The sequence below is a fragment of the Camellia sinensis genome, chromosome 1, assembly GCF_055761805.1.
Source record: "Camellia sinensis isolate YWXY chromosome 1, ASM5576180v1, whole genome shotgun sequence".
Classification (NCBI taxonomy): domain Eukaryota; kingdom Viridiplantae; phylum Streptophyta; class Magnoliopsida; order Ericales; family Theaceae; genus Camellia; species Camellia sinensis.
The window spans coordinates 134956958-134984175 of NC_138961.1; the positions used below are offsets into that span (position 1 = coordinate 134956958).

A 27218-nucleotide genomic window follows, 5' to 3' on the forward strand; every position below is an offset into this window, starting at 1 on the left:
TTACACCACTATCCATGGCTTTAAACACAAACTAAAATACACAATATTTATAAAAATATACAAAACACACAATTTTGCATATAAAGAGCACAGAAACTTGCATTATTTAAAGGACAATGCAAATAACACACATGTGCCAAAAAGAACAAAGGGACTTACCTTATGTCCACTTCTGCATCTTACATGCACGGATAAAATAAATATGACCTAAACATGCAACTAATCATACAAAATATGTACCTAGGACCGGTTTAAGGGTTCTAACATGATTTAATACATAAAAGACAATCAACACAAAAAATAATGCAAAACTAACCAACATGATGCTTAAACTGGGCCATCTATGCTGATTATAAGATTAAGATGACCCTAAAAATATGTTGTCCTAATGGAAAATAAACAAGACATGCAAGAAGATGTGAGAGAGCAAGAAAAATTAAGAGACTACATGATGCTAAGATGGACTAACAACCTAGCATGGATTGGCCACTGAAAATAAGCGAAGAGCTACTGAAATATAGATGATAGGGAGGGTTTACCTTTTGGTTTTCGAGAATTAAAGAGCCCATGAAGAATAATGCAAAAAAATAACGAGGCCCTTGCTTGTAAGCTTCCCTCAAGTTTGGAATCCGAGTTTGGGTTGAAGTTCTTTAGTCGTTAGGTATTCTTTTGTATTTAGAGATGTTGTGGGTGGTGTATTTTGGAATTAGGGTAGAGGAAGGAGGGAAGTTGGTTGTTTTGATCTTAAAAGCTTTCAAAATGCTTCAAATTTCTTAACCTCTTCAAAGAGAGGGGGAGAGGCTCTATTTATAGAGTTGGGGGAAGCCTTTGGAAACCTTCTAGGGTTTCATCGTTTCCCTCCCTCCCCCCCCAGCCGTTCCCACAAAAAATGCACTAAGATTGAGCTTCCAAAAATAATTCTGCGCACTCACATCTAACATGCACATGCTCATTTTGCTTTGGTACATGTGCTATGTATGCATTCACAAGTACATGGTTCTATGCTTTTGGCTTGCTTGTAGTATATGTAAGCCTGAATTGCATTCTGATCAATGTTTTTGATAAAACGAATCACTAATTTTGAAAAATACGATCAATCAAAACACAATCGAGCTTTCCAGTGTTAAGAAGTTAGTTTTTAGCTAAAAACGGGCCTAGTGATAAAATGGTCATTTTCGCAAAAAGTTAATTTTTTGCCAAAACGGGTTTATTACAGCATCTCTAAACAACTTTAAACTTTCTAACGAAGAAGTAAGTACCATTTCATCATTGGGCAGTTTGCAAGCGCCCGAAGTCTTAGGGTTAGTCAAAATAGGTTGTTTACAACTCAGATAAAGAAAGAGACAGATAGAATAAGTTTAACAGATAGATATAAAATTCAACAGATAAAAAAGATTTTGACAACAGAGAGAGTTAGTTTGACAGATGAGAACAAAATTTGAACTAAAAAGATCAAAAAATTGAATAGATATGGTAAAAAAAATTGAATAAATAAGGGAAAAATTGATCAGATATGGAAAAAAAATTGAACAGATAGATACGAATTTAAACAGATAGATATAAATTTGAACAGGAACAGATAGCAAACAAAAAGTCAACAAATCAAAAAAGTCCATAGATAAATTAAGAGGTAAATGTCCTCAAAACTAACAAAAAGACTTTTTACTAAATTATTTCAAAAATGGTGGACCTCTCATGAATAAAAAAATATTCACTAGACCTAATGTCTTATACCCTCTTTAGTTTGGACAATTTTCTCAATAAAAATTCACACAAATAAATAAAATTTAAAACTGAAAGCTGAATGTTGAAAATTAAATACTAAAACTAAAAGATAAATTTATTAAATTGAAAAGTTGGTTATTAAAAAATTAAGTGTTGAATATAAGATCAAATTTAAAATTTATTATTTTTAAATTATAATTTTTAATTTTTATATTGTAATAACAGTGACGACAATAATAACAATGATGAGGGTAAAAGCATAGTAATTATGGTGATGGTAAAGAGAAACTGTAGTGGAAGTAAAAAAGTTAAAAATCAAAATGAATCACAAATTGCCTTACCAGCCCAAAAAAAAAAAAAAAAAAAAAAAAAAAAAAAAAAAAAAAAGCTGTGATATATATATATATATATATATATTAAGGGAATATTTATCAATCAATTTTATTAACTAGATTTATTTATATATAGGCCATAATTGATAAGTTTATTATTATAAAAATAAAAAAAATATAAATTTATCGCTTAATAAATTTATTAATAAAATTTAATTGTTAATTTGGATCTATTAGTAATTTACTGTATATTTTAAAGACTTGGAGGAGTAGTTGAATCAGCCAGGTAGATTGTTGGGCTTGTGGCTATTGTTGCCAAGTCAAGTGTGGGTGTGGGTGTGGGTGTGGGTGTGGGTGTGGAGTGCGCGAAATGAATCAGAAATTCGGAGGACGGAGGCAGCCGAGTGGCACTCCGTCGCTGGCGTGGTCGTGCGTGGTTGTCGTTGTTTCTCTTCTTTCTGGCGCTTCCATTGTTCACAACATCTTCAAGCCTGATTTGGTATCTCTCTCTTTCTCTATGCTGTGTGTTGCCTATTACCTGTTTGATAAAATGTCTCTGAGATTTCAATTGTATTAGTAGTTTGTTCAATTTGTAATAACACTTGTTCTATCTCCCAATAAATAAATAAAAAATTAATTTTTTTTTTTTTGAAAGGAACATTGCCCATGATTTGTTGGATTTGAGTGCCTGTGGCTGTTTAATAACTATAGTTGATTAATGTTGGATATTTGACTCAGTTCTCATAATTTGTTTCTGAATTTTTTTCAAAAAGTAGTTTGGTAAAAAAATAAAAATAGTAAAAAAACTCATTTATTTTCATATGGATTTTCTTTTTAGGATGGAATGATTTCTAAAAATTCAAAAAAAAAAAAAAATCAAAAAAAATTGGTGTTTATTTTTATCAAGCTAATTTCTAATTTTAAAAAAAAAATAAAAATCAGAAAACAAGTTTTGGAAACTCAACAAAACAGTTACTTTTATGCAGAATCCTTGTCCAAATGACACATCAATGGCATTGTCAGCATTATATGTGTTTGGCACTTGGGCTTTCAAGAGTTTATTTTATTTTTGGCTTTCTTTTCAAGAATATTAGGAAAATTATTTATTTCCCTTTAGGAGAAGAACTGCAAATTTTTATTTTTGGTAATTAAGTAATTTCATTGCCAAAAATTGGTATCACAATGAAGCTCAAAACATAGTCCAAATGGACACTCAAAAAACTCACTGTAGAGTGATGATGCCAAGTCTAGCCTATATTTATAATCCTCTCACAACCCAGGAGGATAGGCCAAAAAGCAAAATAATGCAACAATGGATGAGTTTACATAGGAAATTTCATATAAAGCAAGCAAGCCATCCCATGCCCTTAGAAATGGGCATTCCACATAGCACTTGGTTAACCCATATGACACGACAATGACATTTTCAAATCAAAATTATCTGTGTTTGGCATTTTGGCTATGCTAGTACCCCTCTTTTTGTGTGGCTTTCAATAGAATTTTATTTGGGGCTTTCTTTTCCAGAATATTTGGAAGAATGATTTTTTCCCTTTTGAATATGATTGCAAACTTGTTTGTTGTATTTATTTTTCCATTTTCATTCATTCTCTCTCTCTCTCTCTCGTTAATGAATTTTGTAATGTTATGTGCAGACATTGCCACCAGTTGACAGTGTTCATGGGGCCAAGGACGGAGAACCTGACAAAGGATGAACATACACAGTACCTTCGACAAACTGGTTGATTTTTGTTAACATTCAATGCTTTGAACTTCAAATCCATGATATTGTTTTCTAGGTGGAATTGATAGAGGTACATTTTTCCATTAATATGTTTATTGGGATTCTTGTCGCACTGTGTGTTCTGTCGTATAAGCTTGTTATCTGTGTTACTGATTAAGGACTGACTAGCTCTGCTGTCAAGTTGCCTTCCATTGAGCTGCTGAAGTTACGTGCAAGTTTTTAGTCTTCAGGATATAAACATTAGTGTTCTGAAAGTCTTTTGAGCGATAACCAAATAATATAGGATGTTCACCATTTGCGAACAGGTAATTCAGCTAGGCAAAATCGTGGAGTAGATTTTTGCAGCTTACATTAAAAATGAGTCGGAGCAGCTCCTTGTGGACAATCATTAGCAACTCATTGGGGTAGATGAGAAATGTCTCTGGAAATGTTTTTGCCCTTTTTCTCTAGGGAATGAATAAGAATAACCATGAACATAAAGTGGAGGAGAAATGTGGCACAGAATCAACCACAGGGTTACTCACAAGCCACTGTGGTTGAGCCTGTGTGTATGTGCCTGTTTGGTGCAGCTTAAAAGCTGTTTATTTCAGCTTTCGGCTTAATTTAAGTTATTTTGATGTGTTTGGTTTAGCTTAACAATGCTGCTTATAGCTTTTTGTAAGTCAGAAATCAGCTTATTCTTTGAGTGGGGCAGGAGATGCTTAATTTGTAAGTCAGAAATCAGCTTATGTTCATAGTTATAAGGTATAAGTTGTTAAGGTATAAGCTATAAGCACTTTCCCACAGCTCTACCAAACAGGACCTATGTAGCGTGGTTGATTGTTGTGTATGTGGGAATGTTGTTACAACTTAAATGATCTACTTATAGTTTATTTGAATTTATGAGTCTGATGCAGTTTCTGTTTACAATTTATTACGTAAAAATAGTTTAAATAAGTTGAAAAAAATTGGTTATGTGAAAGTTGGGGGAGAGGCCCTTTTGTTTTTTTTATTTTCAGTTATAACTTATAATAAGTTGCACCAACAAAACTCTTATTGTTGTGAGTGAAATTTGTGGGATCCACATATTTGTGACCATTTATGTGATTTACTATAAGGGAGGTTGTCAGAAGAGTAATTACAAAAAAAAATAATAAGTATTAATAATCAAAATTATAAATATTTTTATTAATATATAACAATTTTTAAAGATTACCCTAATTGGGGTGGGCTTTTGTTGGGCCGAGCCGGGTTCCAGTCAGGTAGGCACTGCATAATAAGGAATTTTGTGTTTGTTGAAACCTGGTCCGACCCTAACATCGAGTCTCTACATTTGTTTAAACCCATCTCAAAAAATAATTATAAATTCAAATTCCACCATAGGGCTATATGTTAATTTTTTTTAAAAAAATATTCCATAATTAAATTCAATCAGACATTATATTTATTGAATAAATATATTGACAACATTATAAATTGAAAAATTTTATATATAAATTGAAAGATTTCGAAAATGAATTCAATCAAACATCAAGTTTAAATAAAATTAATAATGATAAAGTGTAAATTCAAATATATATATATATATATATAATTAATTTAATAGTGGGCTGGGTTGGATGGAGAATATAAACCTCAAGCTCAGTCTATTAATATATCGGACCGAAAATATTGATCCAACTTGATCTTATAGACCTTATAGACGAAACGAATTATCTCAAACCCTAAAAAAATAAGATTGAACCAGGCAAAATGAGTGGGCCAATGGGCCGGTGCCCACTCCTAGGTGGCAATTACCCCTAATTATATGCAACATGGATCTGTTCATATACTTAGGGCCAGATTTTCTCTCCCGATAAGAAAATGAGGTGGGATGAGAGTTGCTTCTCCCCATCCCATATTTTCACCCGTCGGATTAAATTAATTAAACAACTTTTGTGTATATATATTTATATAATTTAATTTATTAAATATAATATATATTATTTTTGAGTAATGGTATAATACACACCTCTCAATGTATTATATTCAAGTAATTTCACAAAATATTATAACAAAATAATTTTCTATCATGACTTAATGAATCATAATCAAACATTTTTAAGGCAAAACTTAAAACAATCCTTTTTTTATTTATTATTTTTAGATAGGAACTATCTCGATCATAATCAAATTTATAATTACAATGAGTCATAAGAGCATCTCCAACACTGTATCGAAATTTTCATCAAATTTGACTAAAAATTTAATGAGAAGTTTGATCTGATACGATGCACTCTAATGGTAAATTCAAAATTTTCATCAAATCTTGTTACAAGTTTGGCTATTCGGAAGGATTTTCGGGCAGACGTTCGGCCATAAGTAAAAGTTGATGTTCAAATAAAGAAAGTTTGGTTATTTGGGAGGACGTCTAGGTGGACATTCGGTCCAACGGCTACCTACAAAATTTGATAAAGAATAAAAACTCTCTTGATTTGATGAAATATTTGGTTCTTCCTCCATTTAATATCAGTTTGATGAAAGGATTGGAGCTGATATTTAAGGCATTTTTTTTATCAAATTTGAATTTGATATAAGATCTAATGCAACGTTGGAGATAGTCTAATTGAGTCATAATTAATGGTCATAGTTAAATATCATTTAAGGCATAACTAAAGACTTATTTGATCATAATTAAAACAGTTCTGTTGGGTAACTTGAAACTTGGCGGCCCCGAATGGCTCGAAAGTACCAAAACGACGTTATTTTGGCACATTTTTTTTTTTCTTTTCATCTTCTTCTTCCTTCCTCCTCTCTTTTCCCTCTCAAATGTTTGAGAACCAAACTCTAACAAACAGAACCTCCTAACCAGAACCACCTTCCTCTTCTTCTTCCTCTACTTTCTCTCTCTAAAAACTAGCAAATCCACCACAAAATTGAAGCTTTTTTTTTTTTTTAGCTTCCTCTTCTTCTTCCTTTACTTTTCTCTCTCTAAAAACTACCAAATCCACCACAAAATTGAAGCAAACCCACGTTCTCTCTCTAAAAGCTATCAAACCCACCACAAAATTGAAGGTTCCTTCGGCTTCCTCTTCTTCTTCTTTCTCTACTTTCTCTGTCTAAAAGCTACCAAACCCATCACAAAATTGAAGCAAACCAAACATGGGCTATTCAATTAACAATAACAAACAACATAAATCATCTAGATTCATTGCCTACCTGAACTTGAAACCATGGTGAAGATGCCATGGAGAGTAGATGGTGAGAAAGCCATGGTTGCCTTGGTGTTAGAAACTGTGTCAGAGGATCAGGTTTCTTCAATTTCTTTCTTTCTTTTCTCTGATTTTTTCATTTCTTTCTTTATGTTGTTTTGGAGAGTTATTGATTTGTATATGGGTTTTGCTTTGAAAAAACAGATTTGGAAGAAGAATGAGGGAGGATGGTGTTGGGTCGGCCGGAGGGTGGGTCTGAGTGAAGAGGAGAGAAAAATTCAAGCCATTTGGGGGTCAAAAATTCAAGTTAGAAAGCTTTATTCTAATTAAAACAACAATCACGTTATGTTATAACTAAGTCATATCCAACCTCATAATGAGTCATAACCAAGTCATAATTAACATTACAGTGGGTCATAACCAAAGGTTACAAAGATCATAATTAGAGCATATGATACCACATGTCACCAATGTCATAATTGGGGCATACAGTATGCACCTTTTTCAAAGCGTGTATTATAGAATTTTTCATAAATATTTCATTTTATAATTGGAAAATATTAAAGATCCCAAATATTTTACCAAAAAATATACCAAGCACTCACACAAGTGTGGGTCCTACATGAGTAGGAGTGTTTGTGGACTTTTTGGCAAAATCTTTTGTATTCCTAACATTACTTTTTATAATTTGATATTAAAAATGTAAAATTGTAAAACTATAAAATGAAATAAAAAATAAAAAACTAAACGGGTGGGATGAGAGAGGTCTAGTTGAATCCGGAATTGTCTCTTGTAAATCTTTTTTCATTTTTTTATTTTTAGTAAAGGTATTGCATATAATAAGTCTATTACAAATAATTCCTCTGGCATCAAGGGCCAAATAATTAGAAATTCAAGAAAGTGAGTTCCTACCCATTCCAAGCCTAAGGTTTGTAAGGTATCTACGCATTTGTTCAATTCTCGGTAGCAATGTTTGATTCTAGATACTCTCATCTTGTTCAGTAAGTATTGTAATAAAAAATGATGTTACCACACTTATGGTGAGTAGTGTCTTTTGATTAAATGAGATTGATGATTTGCTTAGCATTTACTTCTATCATAAGTTTCCAGGATTGAAGTTATCGGCTAGATTGAGTCCATCTCTAAGAACCCAAAGTTTAGCTGTTGTGGCTAATGTGATTTCGATATTTCTACAGAATCTGACAACCTATTGATCGTGGTGGTTTCTGAAGATTCCGCCCCCACTGGCTTTACCCAAATTTCCCTTAGCAGCTCCATCTGTGTTGAGTTTGAAGCTGTTAAAAGTGAGTGGTTTCCAGCTGATTGAAATGATATCCATGGTTTTGTTTTACTTACCTCTTCCCACATTCTAAAGCTTTAGAAAAGATGAGGTCAGGAATGTTGACTTGCTGGAGTTAAAAAAGTACTTGGAGTTATTTCAAAAATAATTTTATTAGGAAGAAGCCAAATGTTCCAACACACAATAGGAAAAATAGTTGCCCAAGAAATGTATAACACCCACACAAAATTTTTTTTTAAAAAATACCAAACTATATAACGTAGTCCTCATTAAACATGTGAAAGCTAGATACGTCTCAATCATTTAATGCCATAACATTCCCAAAACTATACTTCATTCATATATGTCCTTTGAGTCTTACAAAATAACATCACATGCATTAATACATTCATCGATCTTAGAACATGAATTTATAGCATGTGATCTATAAGGACGACATAAAATAAATACACGTTCATACCCCAAAGACAACAAGTTTCCAAGACATCGCTTGGTTACAACAAAAGAAGATAATTAACGAGCCTTAAGCCCCAAAATCCTTCCAAGCTCTCATCTTGGTGGCGGCACACTATCAATGCCTGAAAGTTGTTTTCTACGTAGAGTGAGTATAAAGCCTAGCAGAGATAACTCAATGAAATGTATGATAACTAACGATGTCATATGGCAAGATGCAAATGAGATGCCGTGCTGAAAAACATGCGTTTTTCCCTTTTGAAACAATGTCATGCAAGAGTTCCAAAACATCTTCCAACCACAATTCTTCTGAAAAGAAAATAGGGCAGTAAATCCAATTCTATAAATCCCCAGGGCTAGTGTCTGCAAGTAGGCTATAAAAGCACTATCAAAGGCCACTTTACCGGCTCCTAACTGAAAGGAATTGACACCTGATCGCGCGGGTTTTAGGACTTTCACCATGAGCTTATAATCAAATTAATTATCCACAACCACACCTCCTACATGGATTCACCACATCATTTACTCCTTTTTCTCAAAAACAATGTAAGTGTCTTCGACATAAAACATTACCAAGGTACCAAACAGTAGGTTCCCAAATCCATGGTATGATAAATGAGATGCATGGCTTGTAAATAATTCAATTGCCTAAATCACATGCACTTTCTATTACATGACAATGTTATTCTCCACCGATAACCAAAACAGTTATCTCTAATATAAAATAAAAGACAACAAGGTATATAATTCAAGCCTTCCTCAATCTTTTCAAAATCAAGATGGTTTGTGTTCAACGATCTCAACGTTTCAACAAAAGTAATAACTATTCATCATTTCCAAAGATCTCAAGAATATTTCCAAACAAACCTTTTTTAAAAAAAAACTCCAAAATTAAATTAGGATTTTATACAAAATTGGGGTTTCTCTCTCAAATATCATTTTCCTTCCCAAACAAAGTCACAAAATAGCCACATAAACATAGAGTAACCAATCAATAATTCTACAAAGGAAACCCCTTTTTATGCACTAATATCCAAATTAAATTAAACACTAGCTTCCCAAAATCCTTTATTTTACAAAATAGCACACAACAAAGTTAAGGAGTATACAAATCATTAATAAAATCCTTACCTTAAAACAAAGAGGAAGAAGGGAGAAAAATGCCTAAAATTTGAAAGTGATGAAACCACGATTTGCTCCGATTAGAATGAAATCATAGACGAGCTCTACACTTTATCTCAAAGGAGTAAGGTGAGAAGATGACTCTAGGTAAGTAGATTTGAGGATCTAGTGCAAAAAGCTAAAGTATAGAGAGAAAGAGATAGAAGTCATGAAGTAGAGAAGAAAAGAGAGAGAGAGAGAAAGAGAGAAAAAAAAAATAAGGTAAGAGAGTGTGGGTTGGGGTCTATTTTATAGTCTAGGTCTATTGTGGAAAGTTTGACCTAAAGTCAACCAAGAAAATAAGTCAAAAGTCCCAAAAGTAGAGCCCAAGTAGCTGCTAAAATTTTAAAATTTTTTGCCAAGTATCGACACCAAGAAACAGTGGTGAAAACTCAATTTAGCACTAGATAGGGTGTCGACATCCAGAAGAGGTAGGGTCAACCCCAAAAAGCAGTCCCAAACATGCAACACCCAACTCCTATGGTGTCGACACCAAAAAAGGTAATGTCGACACTTAAAAACAGAACCCAATAGAAAATGAAGAAGAAGGGTAGGTGTTGACCCTCAAGAAGGCAATGTTGACCTAGAAAAGAAAGTTAAGGCTCCCTAAGCACTTTCTAACAAAACCAAGCGTGAAAGAACTACCTAAATAAGTTTAAATCGGTTTTCAACAACCCAAAACAATAATACATCAACCCCAAAGACCCCAATGGAAAAAGTAATGAAATTAAATATACTTTCTAATGACTTAAAGAGCACAAGTGTTACAGAATGTTTGACTCATGGATGAAGTTAGAGAGAGGCAGTTTGCTTTGACCCAAGAGTAAAAATTGGGGCATTGCTGGTTTAGGTTTGGAGGTTTGAGTTTCCATCAAATTCGGCATGCGATATGGCAATCGTGGATAATGTGGTTTGGATCTTCGGGGACTGAGTGGCAGATTGGGAAAGTACGGTCAGAAATAACCCCTTTGATGGTGAGAAATGATTTTCCGTGATCCTCACATTCTGTTAACTTAGATGGCAAAGCTGATGGTGTACTTTGGTCTATAAACCACATGGGAGTTATGAATTATGTGGTTATTTCTAAATGATAAGGGGTCATTCGCACATGGACCAAACTAGAAGAGGTAAATTGAAACTTGCCCTTGAATTTATAACACTTTAATCTCCAATTAAAAATAATAAAAAAAAAATTAAGAAGATTAATCTCACTTTGTTGGATTTGAGTGCCTATGGCGGTTGAAAATGAAAAAAAGGGAAATTTTTTTCTCTAGTCGACACTGGACAATATTGTTGGGCCCATAAGGCCTACCACATGCCTCATTTTGATATCCGAACCATTAAATGTGTAGAGCTTGTCAAGTACTTCATCCCTACAAAAAATTACACTGATTAGATATCAATAGCCTCTCAATCAGATCATATTTTTGTTAATAGTAAATACGATTTTAAAAATAAATTATTAATAAAAATTTATTATGATCAAGGGGCTATCGATATCCGACCAATGTATTTTTTTGCAAAGATGAAGTATTTGACGAGTTCTACACATTGATTGGTTCAGATTATCGAAATGGGACCTATAGACACCCCATTTTGACTGGCCCTAAGACTTGGGCGCTTCATTTTGATCACCCAATGATGAAAACAAGAAGGTGTATCTCACAGAATCCTCAATAAGAAAACTCAGAATTTGAGCCCTGTTTCCAACCCTAAACAGCCACAAATTACCTTTTCGAGGGAATATTCTGACCTCGCGGTTGCGTCCAGAATGGTTCGTTTAGCTAGGATCAACCTTTGTTGCACTTTTGGGGGCCTCACTGAAAAATTCTCCCGAAATTTAGGTTACAGCACAATTATTTGAAACTTTTGGGCCAAATTGTAATTTTCAAAACTTAGGGAATATTCTATTATGTGAGGGAATATTCTGTTAAGTTAGGAAATATTCCGTCCATATGCAGTATATTTCGTCAATGCTGACTGTGACGCTAACTTGGCAGTTTTGCTAACGTGGCATGACTGGATTGGTCTTTGCTAATGGTGTGGCGTTGACTTGTCTAAACCCAAAAATATGAATTTAAGAAATGCTAGTGAAGGGGTTTAAACCCCAAACCTAAGACTCCACACCTAACACCTTAACCACTCTGCCAAAGCTTTGCCTTGTATTATATTCCCCTCAAATAATATTTGACCATTTCAAATCAGCAGACAAAGAAGGTGTACTTTTTGCATTTTTTTCTTGTGTGTGGGACACTCCCCTACCCTATTGACTGACCCATATATCACCAAATACGTACCTAATCATCCCCCATTGTCAAAAAGAGATTTTGTTTGTATCCATAAAGGAGTATCCCATGCAACCACCTTGAAAATTTGCCCTCCTATCACATTCTTGTCTCCCACCTTCTTTTTGACCTTCATTCTCCCTCATTGCCAATATAGAGTGATAATATTCTAAGAGAGAGAGAGAGAGAGAGAGAGAGAGAGAGAGAGAGAGGACCATGAAATTGAAGAGAAAAGAGTGAAAAAAGAGAGAAAAATTGAGTTTTTGAGCTAAAAGTACTCATATCTTCCATATACACCCCATACCTTCCATACAAACTGAAATCCTATCTTTTCTACACCTAAAAATCCTCCAAATTTTTTTAAATACTTGAATTTCAGTAGCTTTAATCAAGAGGAAGAGTGGGTGTTGGTAAAAGTGAGCAAAAGCAAGAGAGATAATAATTTTTCCCCACATACACCTCCAAGCCATCATTTTAGCAAGGATTCCAAGCTTTCAAATTGAGGATTGAGAACACACTTCCTAAACTTGAGGGTGATCAAGAAGAAGTTTGGAAATCAAGAAGTTCAATCTTTCTTTGGAAGACAGGTTTTGCTAGGCCTAGTTGGCCGGCTGGCCAGTTAGCTTATTTTGGACAAGATGGGATTGTCTTCCGATGTTTAACCAACTTCCGGTGGTTTCCAAGGAAAACAAAACTTTTTTTTTCTTTTGTTTATTTTATTTTGAGTGTATTGTGAGGTTTTTATTTTGTTGTAATATTCTCCTCACCCCTCCTCTAATTTGGTTTGTAATAATTTATTCAAAGTGTTGTAATAATTTTTGCCCCACTTCTTTCTATCCTGTTCTTTTACTTACTTTCCTTATTTATGGATATGCATCATATTGATTTGATTTTATTTTTTTGTTATATCCATGCTTTGCATCTATGTTTCATGCATCTTAATTCGGCTAAGTTTGCATTTGTGGATTTAATCAATTCCTATGTGATTATGTGCGCTATCTCATGTTCTTGAGATGATTCACATGTCATATCTTAGAAGCCAAATCTTTAGTTGCATCTCATGAGTGAATTGCATTAGGATTTTGTATATAAGATCATGCATGTTTTACTAACTTTGTTTTGTAGTTGTTCGAGGGACATCAGTAAATATGTAAGTTTTTATACTTTAGCATCCCGTTTATGTGTGTTTTCTTATTATGTTTAAGCATCCTACCATGTGGCAACTTGCTTACTTGATATAACTGTATGAATGCTAGTGGATGAAGGTTGTGTCGCTTAATTTGGAATAGTGTTGATTTTCATGTTTGTAAACTCAATTTATTTGGGTTGTACATCTCCAAAACTCTTTTTACATGAAATCAAATTATTCCAAAATAAATGACACAGTCTATACTTGTATGCTTCACATAATAATTTTTAAGATTTATTAAATAATTAGAATATGAACATATAAAGTAAATAAAATTCATATCATGATTTAGTAAAGGTCGATCTTTTGATCGGGTGAGCGGGGGTGCTCAATTAATGACCTTCCCCTCTCATACCTAAGGTTCCAAACCAAGACAACTTTGGTTATGATGAACAGTGGCCTTAGCACGAGTCGCGGGTTTCCTAATTTCTCAAAATATTAGGTGGCGACTCTGAGATTTGATGACGCAGTTCATTTCTGGCAAATAATTTTGTAATAAAATGGATTTTCTATAAAAAAGTTTTGCAATAAAATGGATTTTCTATAACTTGCCAAAAATGGACTCTCATCTACGTTTTACATTGCACTCGTGAGACTAGATCAAAGAGATAGAGAATCCGAATTGTTTAACGCATGCAGGTACTCCCCGGGTATGTTACAAGACCCATGGTGGACCCCACATATCCAATAGTACCATCCAATCCTTTGTGGACCGAAGACAATCCTTTCCAAAAAAAAAAAAAAATGTCTATTTTTTTTATTTTTTATTTTTTATTTTTAAATTTTGTTTAAGTATATTTCCCTTTCATTATTATTATTATTTTAACTAATTCAAGATCCAAATATATTACAAAGGAAAAATCTTGATATACAATTCTACACAAAATTACATAAATTTTCATGAATTTGCATAAATAAGTTTATAAAAATGTGTAAGGTAAACACAAATTCGCATAATCACATAATTTTTTTTTGAACTTATGTAAATTAATATTCAAATTATCCATTTTTGTATGATTTATGTAGAATAAATGATAGACAGTGACAGTTTCAAAAATTATTTGTGTTTGGCACTTGGGTTGGGATATTTTTTAAGGTACTGACTTCTCTCTAATCCGAGATCGGAGTGGAGCGTGTTATTGGGCTTTTATGAGCTCACTACAGAGCTTACATTGATGATCCAAATTATTTCATGTGTAGGGTTCGTCGAGTATTTTATTCCTACAAAAAACCACGTTGATCAGATATTAATAGCCACTTGATCAGATCAAATTTCTGTCAATGATAAATATGATTTAAAATGTTGATACAAGTGTGATCTGATTAAGTGGCTATTGATATTCGATCAACGCAATTTTTTATAACGATGAAATACTCGACGAACTCTACACATTTGAATCATTGAGATAGATTCAAAACGGGCCGAATTGGATCATCCAGTTGGGTATTCCAACTGGAGACAGTCTTTTCCTATTTTTTGACCCTATCTTGTATGGCTTTCGACAAGCAATTTGTTTTTTTTTTTTTAAATTTTTTTTTGTTGTTTTTGTTTTTGTTTTTATTTTTTTTGTTAATGGAATTTATGTTATGTGCAGACATTATCGCCAATTAATTGACAAGGTTCATGGGGCTAAGGGTAGAGAAGCAGACAATGGAAGAATATATTTTGTTGGTTTCAACAAAGTAGTTGATTTTTGTTTACTTTTAATGTTTTGAACTTCAAATTTATGAGAATGTTTTGCAAGAGATTTTGTTAGATTTACATTTTAGATTTTATCTTGCTGTGTTGCTATGTCTGTTAAATAGGTTTGTTATCTGTTTGATTATTATTTGCTATGTCAAATTTATCAAATATACTTTTTGTTTTTTAGTTCTTTTTGTGAAATGAAAGGTGAATGACTGAAATTGTTGGCTTTTTTGACTTTCGAAGGTTAGAAACATAATCAGAGTGTGCCAGTAAGGATCAATAAGTCCGTACAGAAATAGTAAATGCCAACCAATTAATCAGACAATTGCTTCGAAATTCTTTTAGTCTCAATGCAAAAGACTTTTACTGGTGGCTTGTTTTAGGAGAAAATTCAGAAGAATTAATCAAAAAGTAAAGAAAGAGGAAGAGAACAGTGTCAGAAACTAAATTTCATTAAGTAAACAAATGTTTACAATAGTACCTTCACACTTCCACAGTTTCAAAGGGAATTACAGTAACGAACAGACTAACTTAGAACTACTCCTAACAAATTGGAATGTAGTGCGGGAAAGTAAAGAACTGGAAGGAAAATGTAAAACAAATAAACTGGTTTCTGGATCTAGTTCTGGTCCTCTCCACTATAAGCTTTCTCCACTATTTATAGGCTCTGGTAGTAACTATCGAAGTGGCTGATAACTGTCGAAGTAGATGATAACTATCGACGCAACCTCCATGATCATGGGACATGACTTCAAGCATCTTGCCTCCACTAAGCTATTTCTTGCAGTTGGGCTTCTCTCATGAATTTGAATTTAAATCTTCAAGAACCGTTTAGCCACGTCACCTTGCTCCTTTCGATTGTTCCAGTACTTTGCAGATCCATTGCCATTGACATAATTTGCTACGTGTCCTCTGATGACTGGAGACCTTTACTAATTCCTCAAGTTACCCCTGATAAACCACGTGTCAGGCTGTGGTTGGCTGATACAAAATATATGGCCAACATTACCCCCCGCACTAATATAACCAAGACTTGGAAATATTAATGGATCGATGCACTGCTGCCCACGTTCTGGGTCGTGCATGGTAATTAATTATTCTGGAAGTATAACTGCCTTCAAGCAATGTTTAAAACCTTGAACTTCCCCCCGTGGTTGAACCTCACTTACACTATTTGTGCAAACGAAGAGACTGATACATTCTTGATGGCTAATTAAACCTTCTCCTTCATTGATCAAGCATATAAAGAGGTTCTGGATAATGATGGTTGACCTTGAAAGAACTCTCATGCATTTATTAGCCATACTTACCCTCCTTCATTTATACAAGTCATGGAGGCTTTCGTAGAATATACACCTTTAGAATAAAAACTTGCTCATATGGACCTCAAAGGCTCTTCATCTGCCCCAAAGGTCTCTGCTTGGGATGAGGCTGTCTTCTCTTCTAAAAAAAACTACTGGTTAGAATACCTAGCCAAAACCAACTTAACATCAGACAATGGAGCGAATCCACCATAGACTTGTTGAATTTGATGACCCTACTTTGGTTCTTCCTTTTTTTCGTAGCTCAGTGGTATATCTTTATGTACCATTTGATCGCCTCCACTGCCTGGAAGACAACTTGATTTCAGTATGGTACATCTCCACTCTGCCAACAAAAATAGTGTGGAAGACTCCTAATCTAATCGAAGCCCTAGGACTGAGTTCCTCACACTTGGCCAAGAAGGCAAAACTCTGCTCTTCTAACTGGCTAGAATGTATAAATGAGCCCTAATTTCCACATTTTTTTGGAATTGACTCAACTGCACCTCCCTTTCCTCATAATCCTAATTGGATTGAGGAATTGAAACTCACCCTCTTCGAGGACTGGCATTTTTCCCCTTACCAACCCTAGCTTTTCCCACTGCCTATTAGTAGTATAAAGCCAAAACTCTACTTGATGCCTTCTCCCACCTATCCTTCGAAGTGCTTCCAGACAACATCCCTCACAAGAACCTTCTATAGGCTTGTGATATAGTCTCTTGAAGCCATTCCCTCAATCCAGTGGCTTAGACAGAACTCCATACCTTCCTGGACCAACTTCCTCTCCTGCTCAACTGGCATAAAAATGCGCTAGCCGCCAGTGAATCATTGGAAGAGATCTCTGCTACTCGTATTCAAACTTAGTACGAAGCAGAGAATCTCCTTGAAGAATATGAAGACTTTAATAACCATGACCCATCATATGGAGATGATACTAATATGGATAGGATGGATGAGGTGGAGAATACACTGAAGTAAACAGAGTTTGAGATGAAGGCCAATAGCTTTTCCACCAAATAAGGGCACACCAACTAGAATGGCCCCAATTAGATAGGATATAGGAAAGGTTGGAGAGAGAATATGTGTTCATCGAGTTTTGCTGGACTAAGTTCCATGATCTCGTAACCTTTTCCATTCCTTATTTTTACGAAATTGAGAATGTAACCAAATAGGCCCCTTAATGTAATCATCTGTTTATTTAATAAAATATGGGTTTCTTACTTCCAATTACATGGTTTGTATTAATATGCATGTCTTTGATCTCAAACTCATTCACATACTAGCAAATACTGGCTTCGAATTAACCCATTTATTCCAAAACATAGTCAAGCGTTTCGAAGCACACTTTCCCTCCTCAAAAGGTAGCAAAATGTTCCTTCAAAGGAAATTTTCTTGGAAGAGAGTCCAAAAATGTGCTTTCAAGACCTTTGAAATTAAAATACGGGTTTGTCTTTTCCAATTTCATGGTTTGTATTTGCTAATATGCAAGCCTTTAATCTCGAAACTCATTAACATATTAGCAAATATTGGCTTCGAAGTAGCCCATTCATTTCGAAGCGAAGTCAAGCATTTTGAAGCACACTTTCTATCCTCAAAAGGTAGCAAAATACTCCTTTGAAGGAAATTTTCTTGGTAGAAAGTCCAAAAAATGTACTTTCAAGGCCTTCGAAATGTTAAATGGGCCCTAACTTCACATGGGTCAAATAAAGCCCAAATAGCTTAGAACTACTTGACCCGTTAGGTTAAATGGGCAACTTAGACAAGAAGGTATAAAGCCCTAATTCTTGAGCTCTTACCTATTCACTTGTCCATTTCTAACTCTTATTCTCACTCTTACTCACTTCTGTGCTTGCTTTAGCTCTTGTTCCTCCTACCCTTGCTCTTGCTTCTTCAATCCCTCCTTCAACTCGCACCAATGGCTACTTCTTCCTCTACAAACTTGCCAGTCGTCGAATGTCTTCGTCCCTCGGTGGCTTTGAGAAGATGAATCAATGAAGAAATAGCCAAATATAACAAACCAAAGGGCCACAATGCAATCGATGGAATGTGCCACCACACAAAAGGGGAGTATATCCTTGGTCCTATTTTTACTGAGGCTTCCATTGCACTTCCCTCCTTGTACCTACGTTTGGAGGATCACTACCTTCTTTACGAAGGAAAGTTCAACTGAGGAGGTTGGAAGACCACTCGACCATATTGCTGTTAGCCTACATTAAAGACAGAATGAGGGGAATGGTATGACAAAGTCATTGAGGCCAGAGAACAAGATCTAGAGGTCCTCCATATTCTTTATGTCCTTCAACTTTCCAGGTTTATAATTCCTGAGGATCCCTTTCTTGTTCCAGCTGCTCTTTGTTTTTGGAATTCTACTTTTAATTTCTTTCAATTTTGGTGTGGTATAATGGCCCCCATGATTCTTGATATGTGCCATCTTTTAGGGCTCTCACCCATTGGTCGCCCCTTTGGTCCTGATTACCTAGACCTTACAGTTTCCTTCTCTACTCCTACTTCGAATCCTTCTTATAGTGAGTTTATAGAAGCTAAGAATAATAAGGAAGGTCTTGTGACCGACCGAGAATTCTTTTCTTTTATTCTTTATTGGCTTTGTAAGTTTCTTTTTTATACTTCATCCCAAAAAATAATACTTGAATTTATTTCTCTTGCCAAGGCTCTGGCTTTAAAGAAGAGGATAGCCTTAGCCCCTTATGTTCTAGGCCATGCATATAGGGTTTGCTCCCAATTTTTTGAAAGGCCTCTAGAACCCAATCAAGGAGGCCCTATTTGGTTTCTCTAACTCTGGCTTTTTGCTTACTTTACTGACTTCCATTATCGTTGCTTGAAATTTTTGGTGCAAGAGCCTATCACCTACGGAGAGAAGTATACCAGAGTCTCTTTGTACCCCTCTAGTTTTGCTTATTATTTTTCTTGCTTCTACAATTTACCAGCCTCTATTCATCATTTCTTATTTTGCCTCTTCAATGCTAATGTGGGGCCAAGATGGTTAAGGGCCTTTTTAGCTGATGTCACATATTCCAGGCCTATTCATAAGGAGATGTGGGTCTCGATTTTAATTCCAATGGAGCTCTTCATTGGCACCCTAAACCCAAGGCCTACAAGTGCATTGCCAAGGCTTACTGCCCTGCCCAATTTGCAAGGCAATTTAGGCTTACTCAGGGGCTCCTAGTCCCTCTCAGCAGCCTCTCCAATTCTAACCTTGATGCCAAAACTTTGAAGGTGCCAAAATCCAAGCTAGATGAAGCAATGATCAAGGTTGTAAAAGACTTCTCTAGCTTCGAATTTATGCCCTTCACTGGCCATAGTGGGGTCATGAGAAGATTTCAAGACTGGTGGACAACTAATATAGAGGTGCAGCTTGCCACTCCCACCCTAGATTTGCTAAAAGAGCTGGATATGCCATCCTAGGGTGGGCAAGCCAAAACTAAAGAGGTTGGCATCACCATTGCTTCCACCCCTGTTGTTTCAGTCCCCTTCACTTAGAATTACTAGGGTTGCCACCAAGAATGGTACATGCTTTACTTCTTCTTTTGCCTTTCTTTCATTCTTTTACACTTTTCTTAACCTTAGTGCTTCTTTTACTGGTACAGGGGCTTCGCGGGAGGTCCCATTTCAACGAACACAGGCCCTTGTCACACTGAAGGGTAAATAGTAAGAAGAAAAGAAAAGAAAGGCCCAACTCAAGCTTGAGCCTATAACAGAGGCACCTGGGGTCCCTTCAGAAGAAGAAGAGGAAAAGAAAGAAGAGCCTTCCCTAAAAATGAGAAAGAGGCCAACCTTACCTACTGCCAAACTTATCATGGATTTTGCTCATGAAGCAACAGCCAATGCAATAGAGAAGGAATAGGCCAATGAGGTTATTGTGTTCTAGAGATCAGAGAAAAAGAGGCAACAAAGAATCTCAAGTAAGGAGGCTACTACTGCTGATGCAGCACAAAAAGAGGCTGCAACGAAAAACAGAGCTGTTGAACATCACGCTCTTTACAGTTCTCGAATTACCACCACTACAACTGTTGGTAATCCTCTTCAGCGCTTTATGATACCTTTGTCTCTTATATCCTTTATGTTAGCATTGCCTTTACACTTATTGCTTTTGAAATATAGTAGTACCAGCCTGCCACTCTCCTATTCAATGTTAACTTCTTTTTCTCTAGAGGGGAACTGAAAGGCCACCTTTAAGCCCCCACCAAATTAGAGAACTTGAAGGGAAAAGGAAAAGCAGATACCAGCTTCCCAATGAGTGTAGAGTTCTGTAACCAATGCTTCTAATCTTGCCTCTACACTCTTTTTAGCTTCTTCCTTATTCCTTCGACGCTTGATATGCCAATCATTCTCTCCTCCTGATCTCCTAGCACTGCTGAGTTTCTTAGTCTGCCCTTGGTGTCCATTGTCTCACCTCTGCGTGCTCTCTTATCCTCTAGATTCCTAGTTAGCTCTTTGTCTACTGAGAGTACCCCTGTTGCCACTTATGTTCCAGTGGTAGCTAGTACTTCTAGGGGTGACACTGGTGGCACACCAATACTTCCCCTGCCGCTCAGCTCTAGTCCCACTTCCTTAGACTTGCTGGTGGCCAGGACCATAGATGCTACTGAGGCATCTCCCCTGCTCTCATACCAATTCTTTCAACACTGCTTTCCACAAGTGACCCTTCTATAATAATTTTTTTAGAAGAGGAGATGGACATCTTTGAAGCCCAATTGGTGAGCTTATTTGACACATCTACATCAATTCTATCAACTATCAGTGACATTGAACCACTGGATTTAGCTGACTCCTTACTGGAGATAATAAAGAGTTCATTTATTGTTGAGTCCATTTTCCTTCCTCAAGTAGACTTGGGCACTTGTTTAGGACTGATAAGGACCTTCTCAAGAATTCCATTCCAGGATTTGCAGAAACCAATCATTAATAATGGATTCCTCAAATGCTACCAGCTTCTCGAACAGTCTAATGTTGCCTTTAGAGGCCATTTAACCCAGGTAGCAACAACCATTGGATTTTATGTCAATATCTGTCAAATGGCTAAGGCTGCAGAGAAGGAGCTGTTAAAAGATAAGGAGTTCGTTTCCCACACTCACTCTGAAGCTTCAGTCTCAAAGGGACAACACTCCTCTGCCTCACAACTTCAGGCTCAACTCTTGCATAGAAAGGCAGAATTAGAGAAGGAACTAGGAGTAGTCAATCTGGCCTTGGAGTAGAATGCAGATAGACTACATACTAGACACCAAGGGCTATCAAGCCATATGCAAAATATGAACACTGCCATTCAACAATTCCCATCACTCAAGAATATAGAGTTTATTGTAAGGGAACAGTTGAAACATTATAATGAATTTTAGGGTAGTTTGTGGCACAATGCACTTCAATTTTTGTGAAATGAAATATCATTATTTTACACTAGTGTTTATTGTTTTTACTGAATGTTTCCATACAGTATCTCTAAACTCATTGTGCCTCCCATACAGTTAGGTAATAAGGTTTCAAATATTTGCCATTAATTTTCTTAGGATGCACATATCCATTTAAAATTTTCAAACGGTAGGCTCCTCCGGACAAGATTTTATGGACTTGGTATGTCCTTTCCAATTAGGTGACCATTTGCCAAACTTGTGGCTTTTAATTCCTATTGGAAATATTTCTTTTCAACCAAGTCTCCCTCATCAAAGCTGATGTGTTAAACCCTTTAATTATAGCTTTTGGATATTTTTTTCTTTTGTAAAAGAATATTATATAATGCCAAAATTCTGGCTTCATCCATACTTTCTAATTCTAAGTGCATGCTTTGATGATATTGATCAATACTTATATGGTCTTGACATTTTACCCTCAAGGACTTGATATTGATCTCCACAGGCAATACTGCATCATGTCCATATACCAAGGCATAAGGAGTAACTCTTGTACTTGATCTCTGGGAAGTCCTATAAGCCCACAACACATCTAACAACAAGTTGTGCCAATCCCTAGGATTGTCTTCCACAACCTTTTGTATCCCTTTCTTCAAGGATTTGTTTGATGACTCTGCTTGACCATTTGCTTGTGCATAATAGGGGATGGAATTGACAAGGCTAATTCTACATTCTGTTGTGAAAGCTTTTACTAGCTTTCCATCAAACACAGTCCCATTATCCACAGTTATGGCCTGTGGAATATCAAACCTGTAGATTAACTCCTTGATAAAGTTAATTACCTCTGTTTGATCTACAATTTTATAAGGCTTAGCTTCAACCCACTTAGTAAAGTAGTTTGTGGCAACTAGAATGAAACAATGTTGTTTCGAAGAAGATGAGTAAATTTTCCCTATTATGTCCATTGTCTATCCTGTAAATGGCCATGGGAACATGCCTTATCATGCTATGCTTCTGACATGCCTGGCAACCCTTTGCATATTGTAGCTCGATTTTTCGTGCTCCTTTCGGAAGACGACTTGCCCTACAGTTCAGACTGCCGTGGTTCTGAATCTGATCTCACAAGTGTAATGTGAAATAGATAAACACCAAAGAGTCCAAATTCGGCAAATTTTTTGGAAAATCGATTTTGGATCAAAATGCCAAAAATGGACTGCTTTGCCAAATACAGAGTCGCCACCTAAATATTTCTGAAAAATTTAGAAAACCCATGACACGTGCCAAAGGCCACATGTCTGTCATCACCAAGATTGTCTCGGCTCGAGAACTTAGGTACGAGAGGGGAAGGTCATGAATTGAGCACCCCCGCTTGCCCGATCAAAGATCGGCCTTTACTAATCATGATGTGAATCTTATTTACATTATATGCTCTTGTTCTGATTATTAGGCTAACATTAATATGTGATACGCACACAAGTATAAACTAATTTGCAAAAATTGGAACACTTGATTCATGTTTGTTTTGAAAATTGTTTTGAATATGTACCACTTGAAAAAGTGCTTGCTTATGAATATTACTCAAATTATTCCAATTTAAGCAATTAGCCTTCATCCACAAGCATACAAGCAATTTATCAATTAAGCACTTAGCCTCATGGCAAACATGCTAGATATCGCAACAACCACATTCATGCGATATGTTAAAGCACAAAAAATGCTTACCTCGTACTCCAAGGCAAGCCAAATGAAACAAGAGAGTTAGAAAACATGCAAGCTCCTAACTAATGCAACATGACGAATGCAACACACGCAATGGTGCAACTAATAGGCTCAGCTATTAATTTATGACATGTGAATCAATTTGATAACATGCATTTTAACACGTATTCAACGAAGTATTTAAACGACAATGCTTTGTTAGAATGATGAGCCGAGCCTCGATGTATGTAAGACAAGTGGATGCAAATATGGAGTATGCTAAAAGAAACATGATCTTCTAAACTATCCATCATAAGCAAGTAAATAAAATGGAGAAAAACATGGGGTTGGAAGACATACACATTATTACAAGTTTTGCCCTCACGCAGGAGGGTCTGAATAAATGGACTAGCTAATTAATTACCTAATTAACTAACTATTACAAACCCAAATGAATAAATTAGCTAAGTTACTTAACTAATTATTACAACAACAAATTAATTATTCTAGCCAATTAAATAATTACAACGCAATACTAAACTAACTAGTTATTCTAACTAATTAATTACGAATCTGCTACTCCAAGCACAACACTAATATTATTACAACATCATCTTGACAGGTCCCGAGAATCGAGGGACGGCTCATGCATGCATACGGATTCCCGTCCGATAATGCTCTCTGTTTTGCTACCGACATGCCTCTGTTGCACAGTCACAGTTGGAAAAATGCACCGTTTTTCACCTCAGCTACTGCTTTGCTCTGCTAGAAAAAATGGCACTGCCTGCCTTGAAAAAGTGGCCAGCAGGCCACTAATAGTGGGTTGACGTCTAGAAGAAGTGGCTTGTCAGCCACTGATTTTGGTTCTCTCTTGCAGCAACATAGGACAAACAGAGCACAAACCAGAGTATTCTCAAGGGATGTTTGTTCACCCTGCCTCTTCTTATCATCAAACAGGTCAAAAGAGGAGTAGGCTTGATTCGCAAATCATCAATTGGCGCAATTTCATTGCAGGATGACTCAAGGGAGACAATTCAATAAATGCACAATTTAAAGACTCTCAAAAACCACTTCCTATCATGGATTGATTAAGATGAGTGATTGACATTGACTCTTCAACCGTTTACATCACTAACAAGTATAAAATGACTCAAGACTTAATGGGTTCAATTAACGTCTGATTGAACTTAAGTTAATTTTATTACCTTGCATCACTTTTAGTCCCAATTTTATTAATTCATTTTAATTACCATCCATTCCTTAATTCATTAAGTCCAAAAGTGAGCTTTAAGTTCTCTAATGGAAAGGAGTACCAAACCAAATGTTGTTTTAGGTATGAGAGAAGTGTCATGCCGTTGATAATAAACCCCCAAGGGCATTAAACCATTAAGCACAATAGCCTTATCTCAAGCTTAAACAAGCAACTAGCTTGAAACAACTTTCAAAGCAAAGAAAAAGCCAAGAAATGAGGGAGGTTGCAGAGGTGATTAGAGATGAAAACAAGTATGGAAAGCAAGAAATAAACAATATCAACTCAAATAGGTTGGTGGCTAAGGCCTAAACCACCAAACCTCTAAGGACCATTACACTATAAGCATGCTATACAAAGCTCAAATGCAATTAACAACTAAAAATAGTCCTAAAATAGTCCTAAAACAGTCCAAAAAAGTGTTGGAATTAAGACAAAAATAACTAAAACATGGAGCAAGTTAAGCTAGTAAGCAAGCATAAGAAGGGGAGGCTACCCCCTCCATTTTTGGGACTTCAAAACATGATTTTAGCCTCTGAAAAAACTCTGAGATTCAGTGGTAAAAAGCTAAAAAAAAAAGATGGTGAGAAGGTAGGAAGCACAAGGGCAAAGGCCTTAGGAACAAGGTTGAAAGAAGGGCTATCAACCCCTCTACCTTAAATGGCCTTAAACCACAAGTTTTAGCCCAAAAATTTAGTGTAAAAACAGTCCAAAAAACAAGCCAAAATAGTAGAAAATATGGTAAATAAAGCAAAGAAACAAACCAAGAATTATATCTCTTAAAGAGGGATATCCTTTTTGAGTTGCAAACCAACAATTACACACTCTGAAGAGCTAAAAATAAGCTCAAAAATACCTTAGCACAAATACCACAAGGTTTGGTTTAGAGTGTATAGGCAAAGGCTTAAGAACTTGCAAGAGAGAGAGAGAGAATTGTAGAGAGAGAAAAAATTTTGCTCCAAATTTTTCTAACCTTTACAACAAGAGGGGAGGTCATCTATATATAGGAAAACTTGAGACTCCTTCAGAAATATCCATACAGACACGTATGGACTGATGCATGCACCTGTGGAAACAGCTGGCATAGCTGGCAAAAATATCTGAAAAAAACACACAAGTGGCCAGCATGCCACTAATAATGGAAGGCAAGCCACATTACTGGTCGGCAGTCCACACAAGTGGGTCTGCAAGTCCCAGGATGTTTAGGCATGAAAAACTGCTATTTTGGTCCAAAAACAAGGCAAGAGGTTCACAGGGCTTTGAGGCTCAAAGTTGAGGCATTCTACTGAGGACTTTGAGCATTTGACAAGCATATGCATATTTATCATTGGTGCACAATCGGTGGCGCCCAAGTTGAAAGGGCGGTCAAAAATGAGATATCTACAGTTGCCCCTCTTTAACAAAACTCGAAGTCATGACATGATGTGAGTGAATGTCAAAACCCGAAGACGACCCATTTTGACAAGGCCGTAAGACTTGGGCAAAATATTAAGGCACAAATTAAATTGGTTGAGCGCGCAAGCTGTCTACGTATCCCTTTGCAAGGAATCCGACCAGCGTAGTTCTGGGGCAAGATGCAAATGATATGCATGAAAAAAAACTTTGAAAGCTGGACTCACACACCTCGCGAAATCGGCTATTTTCAAAACTCATGATCATGCAAGATGATACAATAAGCAATAACAGATGCAATAAGCAATAACAAGATAGCATCATATGAAGGTGCCTCAGGCTTAAATCGAATAAGTTCCACGTGGGAAAAACTAAATGCACACTCTAACCATGCCGAAACCATGAAAAGATGAGAGAAAAACGCCGCTCAAGGTCGCGTTTCTGTAATAACCCTCACCCCTGTTTACTGATAAACTACTGATTACTACTAAACCGAGACTGATTACGATAAGTAATTGAATCAACTGAAATACTGAACAGATTGACTAAAATCTGAAACTGATTGATTGATTGTATCTGTTTAAATGCATTATTTATTTGTTGCCTGTTTGATTATCTGTTCACATTCTATGTTTTAAACTGCTAATTGAAGGCCTTATCGGCAGCCGAATTGAAATTGATTAGTGTCTTAAGATCAGTAGAATTAATGTGATTTTATGGCATATTTATCTGAAATTTGATTTAGTATAATTAAAATAGATTAAAATAAGCTAATTACATAATTTGACTTAATTACCTTAGTGCCATCTAGTGGGCCACTTATTTGACACTTTAGAGGCTCATTCTTAGGCATTACAAAACATTTGTTCAGCCCTTTTGATGTTCATAATCGATCAAGAGAGGAGAGTGAGAGGTTTGAAGTGAATTCAACTTGACTTTGTGCATTGGCTTGAAGAATTGGAATATAGGTTGCAAATTAAGCTTCCTCACCTTGTATTTGAGGACCTAGGTAAGGAATTTACCCTCTTAATTGTGTCTTTAAATTGATTCTTGCATGGTTCTTGCCAAATTGAAGAGCTAAGTCATGAATTAGTTCTAGCATGTTGAGTTGTAGCTCTAATCTTGCATGTATGTTTGTATTGTTGAGTTTTAAGTTGTTTTCATGGCAAAAT

At 35.7% G+C, this 27218-nt stretch overlaps 1 long non-coding RNA gene across 1 annotated transcript; it reads left to right on the forward strand.

The window, feature by feature from the left end:
* The first annotated feature begins 2155 nt into the window (after nt 1–2155).
* Nucleotides 2156–3955, forward strand: LOC114317578 (uncharacterized). The gene is made up of 2 exons (XR_003648653.2): nt 2156–2556; nt 3710–3955. It is a non-coding gene; the product is annotated as an uncharacterized LOC114317578 (long non-coding RNA).
* The last annotated feature ends 23263 nt before the right edge of the window (nt 3956–27218 follow it).